Raw genomic sequence first — 14,912 nt, 5'->3', positions numbered from 1 at the left:
AATCTTGAACGATATTTGTCATGATTTTGATATTTGGGTCGTGAATCCCCATTGGAAGTTGTGTTTTTTTTTTAGAAAGTGTGTGTTATAAGCACGTTGATGTTGAATATTTGAGATATTTTGAATGATTTGACCTTTTGGTCTTAATGGATTTGTTTTGAACTCGAGTGTGAAAGAAATCTACAACGTGGTTGATTTTGATAGATGGGAAGCATGATGGTTCCCGATGTATATTTATATATTACTAAAATTGTTTTATTGTGGATTGTCTTTGAAATGATCTGAGCTATGTCCGGGAGAAATCTTTAGCACCGAGTGGGAGGTATAAAGCGACCTTACTTCCCTAGAACTATGTGCCCCTATAGGACTACGCCTGAGGCTGATTTATATAGTGATCACTAGTTTGTGTGGATTTGATATCGATAGTCATACTCCGATGGCAAGGATTGGACGGCTCTCCCCAACATGGATTGTACGTTGGACTCCATGTAGCTCACATGGTTTATGTTGGTTATAGGATCTCCCAGTGTGTGTGTGTTTCCTTGTATGGTGAATGGTGAAGTGATTTGAAAGTGGAATTGTGAAAGTTATTCTTTCAAAAGATTTAAATGATATTTACATTATGAGAATTGATATTCTTAATGAATTGAAAGTGATTGACAAATTATATGATGACTCACATGTGTTATTGTACTTATTTCATCCTCTCATGATTATGATGATTTTCTTCGGGCTATGTGAGTCTTTCATACATCCTGCATATTTCTTATAAATATTTATGATGATGATGTTTATACAACTACATACGCACCCATATACTCGGTTCCTTTCCATGGTACTGACCCACATCTTCGGATGTGGGCTGCATTTTCTCAGAATGTAGGTTCAGATGCTCAGTTCCAGGTTCGACGGTGATTCTTTGGGCACGCTATTCTACATCCTCTGTTGTGGTGAGTCCTCATGTTCCGAGGACATGATGTCTAATGTTGGTTTCACGGAATTATTTAGATTTGATAATTGAGTATGAGTCAGTTGGGGCATGTCTCAATGGCTCGCTGGTTTTATTGATTTTCTTAGAGGCTTGTCAGACTAGTATAGATGTTGGGAGTTGACTAACAAGTCGTATTTTGTTATCTTTCTGAAATTCTTTTATTCTTGGATGATGATTACTCTGTTGATATTTGAGGATTATTTATGGAAACCCCATTGATTTGTGTTGAACTAAATGAAAATGGTTCAAAGTGTTAGCTTGGGGCTACTCGTAGCCTCAAGCACCGTGTACTGCGCTAGTTTTTAGCAAAATAAGTTAATTAATTTAGGATGAATTTGAATTTTTAATTTAAGTTAGGTTGTTTGATTTGTTGAGATATTTTAATTAGTTTAAATTTTGAATATTGGTGATTTTTCTATTGTAAGGTGGTTATTTAAAGCCCCTTTATGTTCAATAAAATCATTGAATACTATTGAAAGCTATTGAAAGTTATTCAATCCTCTGAGAGCCATTTTAACCCCCTTTTCGCTGCCCCATCTTTCTTTTAAAAAACCAACAGTGGTATCAAGAGCCTCATTGATCTTACGGGATCTGTGAGTTCTTCCAAAGCGCTGCCATACCATTTTTAACCCATAAGGGCTACCTTTTTAACCCGTCTGGGCTCCATTTTAACCCATTAGGGCTACCTTTTTCAACACGTGCTTATTTTGAAAGCATTGGGCTATTTTCAACCAAAAAGATGTCAAGAAGCAGTCTCTCATTGAATGCCCCAAATATTTTCACTGGCGAAAAATATCAAGTTTGGTCAGTGAAAATAAAATTAAATTTCAAAACTTATGCTTTATGTGATGTTGTGAAAGAAGAAAAATTCTTACAACAATATTTTGTAACTCCCATAATTGTCTAGATGAAAGCTCTTTCAAACAAAACAATATTGTTGATGGGGTTTTTCCATCAAAGAATCCAAAGAAAGAAGCGAAAGATTAATATCAAAAAGAAAAAGTGCAAATTCAAAAAAATAAAATAAAAAAATTCAGCATTTAGTACCAGAGCAAAAATAGAGGAGGAGCAGTTTTCTAAATTGCAGTAACTAAAGCAAGGAGGAGTGTTGGAAATTGCTTAAGTTACTGCACTAGTTTTTACCAAATAAGTTAGTTAATTTAGGATGAATTTGAATTTTGAATTTAAGTTAGGTTGTTTGATTTGTTGAGACATTTTAGTTAGTTTAAATTTTGAATGTTGCTGATTTTTCTATTGTAAGGTGGCTATTGAAAGCCCCTTGATGTTCAATAAAATCATTGAATACTATTGAAAGCTATTGAAAGTTATTCAATCCTTTGAGAGCCATTTTAACCCCCTTTTCGCTGCCCAATCTTCTTTTAAATAAGCCAACACCTCCGCTGCCTTAAAGAAACATACCAGTATGGCATTCGTATTTCCCCACATAAATCGACTGATCTCTATGCCTATACTAATGGTGATTGGGTAGGTGACATCAATTATCACCTCTCTATCTCGGGCTACATTGTTTATCTGGGCACAACGCCCATCTGCTGGAGTTCTTGTAAGCAACCTACGGTCTCTAGATCCTCCACTGAGGCTTAATATCGTGCAGTTGCTTCTGCCTTGTCTGAAACGAATTGGGTTACTCACTTGGTCACTCCCTGCTACACCTATAATACTTTGTGATAACCTTGGAGTTACGTACATTGCTGAGAATCCGGTACATCATACCAAAATGAAGCACCTTGAGGTTGATCTTCACTTTGTTCGTAACCAGGTCCGTAATGGATTGGTCCAAATGAGGCACATACACTCTTCTGATCAACTTGCAGATCCACTTACCAAACCATTGTCCAAGCCAGCTTTCCAGTTAATGCTTCCCAAGCTACATGTTGTCTCTTCACACCTAACTTGAGGGGGGCGTAATAGCGCATTAGCATTAGTGGTTTAACAGTGTTGTAAAATTGTTTTACTGTGTACTACAGATATAGTTTGATTAGGATTAGACTTGTTCAACTTATTTAGGCATTAGTTGTATTAGACGTAGTTATCTTTTCCTACATTCTAGGAGTTAGTTTATGCTATTATTTCAGCTGTATATAAACTGCACTGTAGTCTCATCAAAGAAATATACTTTCTTCTTCTACTCTTTCTTCTGCCTTTTTAACATAAAGTCTGTAACAGATACGATAGTGAAGAGTGCAGACTGAAGTTGCCTGATTTCTTAATTTTTATCTCACTGTTTTTGCAACTTTGTGAATTGTGTTATTTTATCACTATCAACCTTCTACAGCTTGCAGCTTTCAATTCGTAATTGCATTTTGGAAGCCGGAGAATAGATATGGCCTACGCGAGTATAGCATCTCTTATAAGAATGATGGAACTGCTGTTGACATCTGATTCGCAAATGCTATCCCTTGCTTGTTATCACAGAGAAGAAATTGCAGCTCTTCATAAGAAAGTGAGTTCTGTAGAAGCATTTCTCAAGAACTTCGAGAAACAAATCGGTAGTTATGGGGCAATGACAGATTTGGAAGCGCGGATAAAAGGTTTTCCGAATGCTGCTGAAGACAAAATTGAATTTGGAGTAAGAGAAGCTATGAGGGCAGAAGATGAAACGCGTAGAGGAAAAGCACATGAGAAACTTTGTGAGAGCTTGCAACAAGTAGCAAAGGACATTGACCGTGTCCAAGAAGAGTCGAAAAAGATTCAAGATCATAAAGGTAGCCAAGCATCAATGTGGTCATTGGCACAAGATACTAGTTCAGGAAAATTGACTAATCTGGAAGTTTCAGACAGTATGGTGGGATGTGACAAGGAAAAGAAAAGGATTCTTGAAGAACTCACAAGATGCCCCTCCGACGAACTAAAAGTCTTCCCAATTGTTGGGATGGGAGGAATTGGCAAGACAACTTTAGCAAAACAAGTTTTTAACCATCCTTCAATTCAGTCTCGATTAGATGTTCGTGCTTGGGCTACTATATCTAAAGAATATAATGCGGGAGAAATCCTGCTAAGTCTTCTTCAATCTATACTCAAAATCGATGACAAAGTCTACAGCAGAGATGAGGCTGAACTAGCAGACCTACTACAGAAACATTTGAAGCGAAAGAGGTATCTTATTGTCATGGATGAGATATGGAGGTATCTTATAAAGCATGGGATGACACGAGACAATGTTTTCCAATTGATGATAATGAGAGTCGAATATTGTTGACTACCCGCCATACTGAGGTAGCTCTACGCGAGCCCATCTTCTTTTAAAGATGAATCTCATGAATTCGGATGAGAGTTGGAACCTTTTTAAGAGAAAGGCATTTGTAAATGAAAGATTCCTGCATGAATTAGTGCCTATTGGGGAGCAAATTGCAAACAAATGTCAAGGATTACCACTAACAATTGTCGTGGTTGCTGGGATTCTCTCCAAATCTAAGAGCACAAAAGAAGAATGGGAGAATGTAGCTGAGAATATCAAGTTTTTTTTAACGAAAGATCCTGATGAACAATGTCTACGCGTGGTCACGTTGAGTTACAACCACTTGCCTAATGACTTAAAAGCATGCCTTCTGTATCTTGGAATATTTCCGGAAGACAGTGAAATTTCAGTGAAGAGATTGGTGAGATTATGGATTGCTGAGGGGTTCTTGAAGCTGGAGGGTGACCTCGAAGAAGAGGCTGAAAACCGTTTGCAGGACCTTGTCGATAGATGTCTAGTCTTAGCTAGCCAAAAAAGTGCGGATGGAAGAAAACTCGAGACATGTAGGGTTCATGACCTGGTCCGTGTGTTATGCTTGCGATAAGCACAAACACAAAACATTGTGTTTAACGGAAATAATGAAACAGAAACCGTTCCTCTTGTGGGCTGATTAGCATACAGAAAAGGCGACAAACTGGTGTTGGTTTTACGGATGAGAATTTTTTAAGTTCTCTTACACATACCAATGATGATAATAGTCCGTTGAGAAGAATTTGTTCAGTTTTCCTGTTTGCTGCACCTTCTCTCAGTACTAATTCCAATTTCAGCTTGGTCATTTGAATTTAATCAGAGTCTTGGACTTGAGTTCAATGTACTTCTCAGATTTTCCGCTGCAGATACTCTCTCTCTTTTTGTTGAGGTACCTATCCTTTTCCACTCACATCTTTTGGCATACCTCGAGGAATTCGAAAATTATTGAATCTACAAACTTTCATCGTTCAAGGATCAGTTCACTTATTTATAAAGTTTCCAGAACTAACTGGGGAAATAAAGCAGCTGAGATACCTGAAACTCCGAAGCTTTTATTTGCCGGATCCTCCGAGTTCATCCATTGATGGAGAGAGGAACTTGGTTTGGTCAAACATACAGTCTGTTTCGGGCTTGCTTCCTTATTGTTGCACTAAGAAAGTCCTTTCCAGGATTCACAACATTAAGAAATTATGTATTCGGGGGAACTTCTCAGGTGGAGGAGAAAGACACCCAGTCCAAAGGCACCTCCTCCACCTAAAACCACTGCAATGGAGAATAGGGATGATACTGAGACTACCACCCCAGCTGAGAGTGAATCTTCTGAGCAAGAAGGTTCTACGCAAACTAAGTCCTAACAGCCCGAGTCTGAGAAGGCTGATTCTGAGGAAACATCTTCTGAAACTCTCGCGACTAAGATTCAAACTGAGAAGGAACCCCAGTTCAGGGAACTTTGATAAAATGCAAGAATCCAGAGGTTCGAGAGAGTGCTAGATGGAAGATCCCTGAAGCAGAAGAAATCTGCCTCAAAGGGTTGATTAGAACAAAAAAGATCTACCAGAAGGCCGGTGTTTCCAGAGAAGAGAGTCATCATCATAGGATTGCCTGGGTATTCTGCAGTTAAGAAGAAATTCAGAGATTATGGGCTGGGATGGACTGCTAAGGAAGGTAAACCATTTTTCCCTACAGTAGGCTAGGAGTTCTATGTGAATTACCAGGCTAGATTAGAGAGCATGTGCAAGAGTGGAGAGACCACAGCAGACCAGTCTTTGCTGACCAGACTTTCAGTTCGTGGGGTAAATATAGATATTTCTGATACGACTATCAACAGATTTCTACATGGACCCAATTTCACTTCTCAGGTCATAAATCCTACATTCTACCATCGTCTGAAGAGTAAGGAGGACCAGCATCCTTGGTTAGCTACACTTATAGCTAAGAGAGATTCTTTAAGGCTGAACCAACCTAGTGAGCGTATTTACAAGGCTTCTTTGACTCAAGAGGCAAAATTTTGGTGGGGTATTGTGTGGACTCATTTGATGCCGACTGACGGAGATAATATTCTGGGTGATGATCGAGCAATATTGGTTGCATGTCTTGTGAAAAACCTTAAGCTGAATTTTAGGGAAATTATTGCTGAAGAGATCAAGATTCGGGTAACGAGGTCTGACATAACTTATCCGTTCCCATATCTGATTACCAGGCTATGCACAGAGGCAGGGGTACCACATATTGCTGGGATTGATGAGACTTTGTATGCCACCAAGACCCATAACCCTATTCACTTTGAGAAAAATCAGCCAAGGCTGATACTTGATAGAGGGGTGAGGGCTGAGGTGAACCCATCAGTTGCAGGCCCTAGTTCAGTACCTAAAGTTGAGGTACAAGCTTCTAAGGCTGATTAGGCGGGCTCAGTTCCTGATGATGAGTCAGTTCCATCAGTTCCTACAGCACCAGCGAAAGATGCATCCTAGCCTATTAATATCAGAAAAGTTTCCAAACAGGGCAGATGGTATGAGACGCAGATACGTGCCTTTGCTTAGCAGTTTGCTACTACTGTAGATAAAAGAATAAGGGCTTCTCTTGAGCCCTTTGCTACTTTTCCTGCATGGGTTGCAGATCTAGAGAACTATTTTGATGCAAGGGCACAGGAGCTGACTGGAGCAGAGCTTGCTGAATTCAGAGTGGCCTTAGAAAAGGTAAAAGATGAGATGGTGGTAGTACAACAACACCATTTTATGATTCCTGCAGGGCAGACAATTGAGGAATCTGAGGATGAACCTCTAATCCTTGATCTCACTGTAGAGCCAGTGAAAAAAAGAAAGAAAAACAAAGAAGCTGAAAAAGGTAAAAGAAAGATATAAGAAGATGATGAGAATGAGAGAAAGGCTGAGAAAAAGGTAAAGAAAAAGAAGAAAAATAAGGCAGAGAAGACACTGCAGGTAGATGATTAGTTGACAAAACAGGAGAAAGCGGATCTAAAAAGGGCAATGCAAGCATCCCGAGAGAATAACTGGAAATGGGAAGAAGCACTGCGAGCAAGATCTATAGGAGCCTCATCTAGCAGAACAGCTGAACCAGAGCAAAGGGAAGCTCCTGATAAGGATAACACTGCTGTAGGGTCGAGGACCCATGATTTGAGACTTGATTGACTCCAGGTATGCCCTAACCCTTAGTTTCAGTTGTTTTAATTTTAAGTTGAGGGTGTAGGGTATCATGTTGTTGTAGCATATTCTGTAAATAACTAGGAGTAGTGCAAGTTCTGTAGGTAGTTAACTAATTTTGTGATTTTGAACACCTCTCCAAAGGTTGTTTTGCATGACTGTATGAATTGCACTTTAGTGTGACCACTATGCATCTCATCATAGAATTAGTTTAGTTACCTGATCATCACTGCTAAACAATTGCATGAACTAGATAGGTAGTAGCCAGTGATATTGCTTGTGTGCCATGGGTGTGTGAGACTATACAGATTTCTCGTTGTAGTGTCAAATCTAGAACTTGCCCGGTTCATCTTACCATAGTTAAAAGATAGAGGTTAGGAAAGGATCATAGGCCGTTTTTGAATTTTAAGTCACTATTAGCCTAAATGACCTTCCGCTAATGCATGATATCCCTTGATCCCGGTTTGAGCCTTAATTGACCATTTTTCTTTCGAAGATACCTATCACCTTTCCTTTTTAAATCATAATGAACCTGTTTTGGCCCTGGTCCTCCTTGGACACTGTGCACCTTAACGTAGGAAAATAACCTAAGTTGAGGGTGGCTATCATAGGGGTGCATGAAATAAGTTGGGTATGAAGAAGGGTAGAGTAGAAGAGAAAGAATAAAAAAAGAATAAAAGGTTGGTTGTTGGTGAAAAAGAGCAAGAAAAGGAAGTTTGCTTGAATAAAAAGAAGTGCACCCATCTGTAATGATCATTCGTTACACATATTAGCCAGCACTACTAAATGACACCATTAGAGCCTATTTAAATAAGGTTCAGCAGTTAGTAATCAAGGGTGGTGGTTAAATTAGATCAAGGGTTGAGATTCACTCAAAAGGGGGTATAAATATCAAATACAAACAGAAGAAAGGCATGTGAAATTGGTATGTTCTAAGCTAGTGTTCCTTCCAAAACTTCTTCTCTAAATCTCAATCCAAATTCTTATTCTTCCTCTTCCCAATTCTGTTCTTATCTTCCAAATTCCTTACCTTCCAGTGAAGTTATTTTCAATTAATTGGAAATGAGTTGATCTACAAATTGACTATTGATTCAGGTATGTAGTTACTTCGAGCTGGGTTGTTCACCTTTGGAATCGAGTTGCTGAGATAGCTTATCTAGGATTTTTCTTTAGTTTTAGTACTATTTGCGATTTAATTGAATTTCAATTAGTCATTTCTGAAATTTGGTTATTACTGTTTGACCACTGTTCAGTGTGAAGTTAGTGTAATTGTTGAGTTGTTGTCGATTTAATTTGTTGAGATTGTTGGAGTTTATTACAAATTGGTATCAAAGCCATAGATTTTGATTATACTTGTGGATAATGACCGGAGCGGATTCTACAAAGGCTAAACAAGCCGAGGAACACATGAGAAAAATTGAAGCTCAAGTGCAGGCTAATAAAGTAGAGGTGGACTCTAAGCTATCGGCTATAGAGTCACAGTTGATTGAGATAGGCTCTACTCAAGGAGATATGAAGCAAATGATGGAGGAAACTCATGAAGCTATGATTAGATTATTGGGAAAAAGCACTGGTAAGAGTCCAGTTACTCCTGAAAGCAGCAACGGAGGTGATGGATTGCTTCCTACGCCTAATAAAGTAGCCGAAGTGGGGGGAAATGGAACCAATCTGAGCCACGAGATTCATCCCAAGCTCCAATTTCCCGAATATGGAGGAGTTGAGCCTCGATCTTGGTTGAGAAGGTGCAACAAGTGCTTCAATATTTATAGAATCACTGATCTAGCTAGAAAACTTAAAATGGCTACGTTACACATGGAGGGAGATGTTAAGGCTTGGTATTTCTCTTATACGCTTATGAGAAGGCTGGTGAGGTGGGAGGAGTTCTGTAAGGATTTGGTGATAAGGTTTAAAGATGATCATAGTGAAAGTGTGGTGGATGAATTCAAAATGCTCACTCAACAAGATATAGTGAATGATTCTCTGCAAAAGTTTGAGGAACTTACGGTTCAGGTATTGATGAGAGTTCCTAGAGTTCCTGAGGATTTCATTTTAGAGTGTTTTATTGGAGGTTTGAAATAAGAAATTAGGGATATTGTTAAGATGTATGAGCCTGTAAACTTGGCCCAAGATGTATCACTTGCCAGGAAGTAAGAGCGAGTTATTAATGCTAGGGAAAAGAGGGCTAAATGTTTACACAAGGGGACGGTTGCACTAGTTAGCAAAGAGTTAATTAAAGAAAGCAGTACTGGGCAGAAGATCCAAGCAACGCTGCCTAAACCTGAAGTCAAGGCAGAATTCAAGAGAATACTAGGTGCTTGTTGAAGGTGTGGAGAAAGATACTTTCCAGGACATATATGCAAAGACAAACTGTTAAATGTCATCACAATAGAAGAAGAGCAAGGACAGGGAACTATACTGGAAGAGTAGGAGGAATCTCAAGATAAAGAAGAAGGAATCGAGATCATGGAAGAAGAGGAAGTGTGCTTGAATGCCATGTCAGGTACCACAGAACCAAATACTTTCAAAATCAAAGGGTGGATCAAAAAGAGGACAGTGGTATTACTGGTAGATTTCGGTAGTACACAGTTTTTTAGACACGCAAACTGCTAGGGAACTGGGGGTTGCTGATCAGGTGGATACCTCAATGAGAGTGACAGTGGCCAATGGACAAAAGATGTATAGCTATCACAGTGTGCCTAGGGTGAAGTGAAAGGCTAACGGGGTTGAGTTTGAAGACAAATTCAGGTTGCTAAATCTGGGTAGTTGTGATATGGTTTTGGGAGGTGATTGGATGAGAGTGCATACACCTGTAACCTTTGACTATGAACTATATGAGCTTAAAATCAAGCAGGGTGGTAAGGTAGTGACACTGAAAGGATACGTAGAACCGGTAGCTTTGCACCAAATCACAGCTAAATCAATGGGCAAAATAGTCAAGAAGGGTCAAGCTTTATTAGCTTATCTTTTTACTATAGATGGAGGTGATATGAGTAGTGAAGGGATGATACCAGGAGAAGTGCAAGAAGTTTTAGGTGACTTTGCCCATATATTTGAGGAACTTACTGACTTACCACCCGCCAGAGCTCAAGATCATGCAATTTCTATCATACCAGGAGCAAGACTGGTATCCTTAAGACCTTGTAGGTACAATTATTACCAGAAGAATGTTTGGCAGGGAATTATACAACCTAGTCACTCACCTTACTCTTTCCCAGTTCTCTTAGTCAAGAAGGATGGGAATTGGAGGTTCTGTATTGATTATAGGGAGCTCAACAAAATTACTGTAAAGGATAAGTTTCCCATTCCCATAGTTGATGATCTCTTGGATTAGCTACAAGGATCATGTTTGTTTTTTAAAATTGACCTGAGATCCGGTTACCATTAGATAAGGACGAGGGTGGAAGATATACCAAAGACTGGATTCAGGACTCATCATGGTCACTTTGAGTTTAAGGTGATACCATTTGGGCTGACAAATGTACCAGCCACCTATCAGTCATTAATGAACTACTTTTTCCAGCAACATCTGAGGCGGTTTATATTAGTTTTCTTCGATGACATCCTAGTATACAATAAAAATTTACAAGAGCATGTGGAGAATTTGAGAGAAACTTTCAAAATTTTGTAGCACAACAAGTTGTTTGCTAAGATATCAAAATGCAGTTTTTCCAAGTCACAGGTGGAGTACTTAGGGCACATCATTACGAGTAAAGGGGTGGCTACAGGCCCTTCCAAGGTATCAGCAATGATGTCTTAGCCTGTTCCCAAAAGCCTTAAGGGGTTGAGGGGATTCCTCGATCTGACAGGGTATTACAGAAGATTTGTGAAGAATTATGGTTCCATTAGTAAGCCACTGACTGATTTACTGAAAAAGAACTTATTTCAGTAGAGTATAGAGGCTGAGGAAGCTTTTGGGAGATTGAAACAAGCCATGAGCACTGTTCCAATGCTAGCCATGCCTAACTACAACAAGACCTTTTCTATTAAGACTGATGCTAGCAATCAAGGTATTGGTGCTGTTCTTACTCAAGACAACAGACCCCTGGCTTATTATAGCAAGGCTCTAGCACCCAAACATAAGGGTAAATCAGTGTATGAAAAAAAATATATGGTTGTTCTAGCAGCCATAGAAAAGTGGAGACACTACGTGCAAGGAAACCATTTCATTATTAAGACTAATCACTTCAGTCTTAAGTATTTGATGGAGCAAAAAATCACTACTGCTATTTAACAGAAGGGACTTACTAAATTACTGGGCTTGGATTATGAGATTATATATAGGAAGGGAGCTGAGAATAGGGTAGCTGATGCCCTCTCTAGAATTCCTGAGGAACAAGGTGAGTTTCAGGCACTGTTAGGAGCAGAACCTGAATGGATTTTGGAGGTAGAAAAGAGTTACGAAGAAGATAACAGTGCTCAAGAATTACTTAATGCCCTAGAAATCAACCCCAATCATAACTAGGACTACAAGTTGACTTCAGGGGTGTTGATATACAAGGGTAAGGTGTATATTGGCAAAACTACTTATTTGAGACAACAACTACTATATATTATGCATGCATCAGCTTTGGGTGGACACTCTGGATAGTAGGGTACCTTGAAGAGGTTACTATTGTATTTTTTTTAGCCAGCAATGAAGAAAGAGGTGCAAGAATTTATCTCTAGTTGTGATATCTGTCAAAGGTGTAAAGATGAGAATGTAGCATCTCCTGGTCTTTTACAACCATTAGCTATACCAACTCAAGCCTGGAATGACATTAGTCTTAATTTTTAGAAGGATTTCCTAAATCTCAAGGCAAAGAGCTGATCCTGTTAGTAGTGGATAGATTCACCAAGTATGCATATTTTTTAGCCTTACAACATCCATATACAATAGCTCAGGTGGTAGAAGTTTTCATTAGAGAAATCTATAAGTTGCATGGGTTTCCAAAGACAATAGTTTTTGATAGAGATAAGGTGTTCACTAATTTATTCTGGCAACACTTGTTTAAAACAATTGGTACCACACTATCTATGAGCACAGCCTACCACCCTGAGTCTGATGGATAGACCGAAAGGGTCAACATGTGTCTGGAAGGATACCTTAGAGCTATGGTGATAAGTAACCCCAAGCAGTGGGTAATTTGGCTTCATTTGGCTGAGTGGTGGTATAACACCAACTACCACACAGCCCTACAAACCACCCCCTTCTTTTCTTTATATGGGTATGATGCCCCATAACTTTCCCTTGGACCTTATAGTGACTCACCAGTGCAATCAGTGCAGGACTTAGTCCAATAAAGGGTGACAATTCAGCAAGTATTGAGAGACAATTTAGTGCAGGCTTAGGCTAGAATAAAATGGTATGCTGACCAAAGGAGAAGTGAGAGGGAACTGCAGGTAGGAGACTGGGTTTATCTGAAGCTTCAACCATATAGACAAACATCAATTGCACTCAAGAAAAACCTCAAATTATGGCCAAAATTCTATGGCCCTTACAAGGTTCTGCAAAGAGTGGGCAAGGTAGCTTACAAGCTTGAACTCCAAACAAATTCTCTTATCCACCCAGTATTTTATGTTTTCTTACTCAAAAAGAGAATTGGCCCAGATGTGACACCCCTGCAATAACTTTCATTGGTTGGAAATAATGGAAAGATCTTGGTTAGCCCCCTAGCTATCTTACAAAGAAGAATGGTAAAGGAGAACAATGTTGTAGCAGTGAAGGTCCTGATTCAATGGGAGAACTTATCTCCTGAAGAAGGTACCTGGGAAGACTGGACATTCATCAAGGCCCAATTCCCTGATTTCATTCAGGGGTTAGCATCATATTCTTGAGGACAAGAATGTCCTGATGGATGGTGGAATGTAATGATCATTCGTTACACATATTAGCTAGCACTACTAAATGACACAGTTAGAGCCTATTTAAATAAGGTTCAGCAGTTAGTAATCAAGGGTGGTGATTAAATTAGATCAAGTACCAGATCAAGGGCTGAGATTCACTCAAAAGGGGGTATAAATATCAAATACAAATAGAAGAAAGTCATGTGAAATTGGTATGTTCTAAGCTCGTGTTCCTTCCCAAACTTTTTCTCTAAATCTCAATCCAAATTCTTATTCTTCCTCTTCCGAATTCTGTTCTTATCGTCCAAAATCCTTACCTTCCATTAAAGTTATTTTCAATTAATTGATTCAGGTATGCAGTTGCTTTAAGATGGGTTGTTCACCTTTGGAATCGAGTTGCTAAGCTAGCTTATCTAGGTTTTTCCTTCAGTTTTAGTACTCTTTGAGATTTAATTGAATTTCAGTTAGTCATTTTCGAAATTTGGTTATTACTGTTTGAACACTGTTCAGCGTGAAGTTAATGTGATTATTGAGATGTTGTCGATTTAATTTGTTGTGATTGTTGGAGTTCATTACACCATCCTAAAAGTGTGATCAACAAAATAGAAAAAGTGAAAAACGGAGAAAGAGAAAAAGAAAAGAAAAGAAAAAGAGGGAAAAAGAGGTAAATAAGTGGACACCTCAAGTTAAGGTAGTGCCAAGGAGGTTAGTCACTCTAAATGCCGTATAATATCATACCATCCCTAGCTTACATTACAATTCGAAGAAAGACCTATAGTGATCCTAGCGTACCTATCTGGAGACCTTGGTAATGACGATAAGGGCAAGCATATGGTATTTGGCTTATACTGGTTTGAACTTTATTCTGAGAGTGAGTGTTTTTGTAATGATCCCCATGTTTATATTTTTGATGTCTGACATGAGAAAAAGAGGGGAATTTCCTTGTTGTGAGGGCACACTAGTATCTTGCTAAGTTACTTATTTGTTTGGGTAGTGTATATTGATACATGCATGAATATAGATACTTATTTGATTCCATGGGTAGAAACCTTTGTGTTACATTGTTGCTTTTCAATAAATTGCACAGTAATTTTAAGTTGGTTGACCTTGGAGATGGTAAACTGAGTTTTGAGCTAAATTGGTTGTTGACTGCTGAATGTTTGTTGTATTCTCTTAGTTAGTTGTTGCTTAAGGACAAACAATTGTTTTAAGTTAAAGGTGTTCATATGTGAGCAAAAGCTAACACATTTAATGTTTTTTAACTCAAAATAATTGAGAATTCTGAAGCAACTCTTGTTGTTTTGATGTGTTTGCTCATGATATTGCAGAAAAAGGCAGAAGAAATGAGAATAAACAATAATGGAGCAAAAGAGTTGAAAATCTGAGCAAAATAGCAGAAAACATGGCTGACAACCTCCGTGATAAGTCGTCAGCCTCGTGATAGCCTATCAGCATTGGCTTCAGCCTTAACCAGGAAGTTGCAGTTTGAGAAGTAGTTCTGACGATGTCGGTGAAAAAGTTAGCATGGGAAAAAGATATTTGACGATGTTGGTGATACGCCGTCAGCTCCATGACATGGCATTAGCCACATCGTCAGCCTAAGATAGAACCTAAAGGCGAATCAAGCCTCTCTGATGCCATCCGTGATAGGGCGTCAACTTCTTGACGTGGCGTCAGACTGGGCATCACCTATTCCAAACAATTTTAT

General features: G+C 38.9%; 1 pseudogene; it reads left to right on the top strand.

Moving 5' to 3' along the window:
• Nucleotides 1-2,436: 2,436 nt before the first annotated feature.
• Nucleotides 2,437-5,711, top strand: LOC124887369 (annotated as a pseudogene).
• The last annotated feature ends 9,201 nt before the right edge of the window (nt 5,712-14,912 follow it).

This window comes from Capsicum annuum, chromosome 9, assembly GCF_002878395.1.
Source record: "Capsicum annuum cultivar UCD-10X-F1 chromosome 9, UCD10Xv1.1, whole genome shotgun sequence".
NCBI lineage: Eukaryota > Viridiplantae > Streptophyta > Magnoliopsida > Solanales > Solanaceae > Capsicum > Capsicum annuum.
Note: the sequence above shows the minus strand (reverse complement) of the source record. Positions and strands in the feature narration are given on the sequence as shown.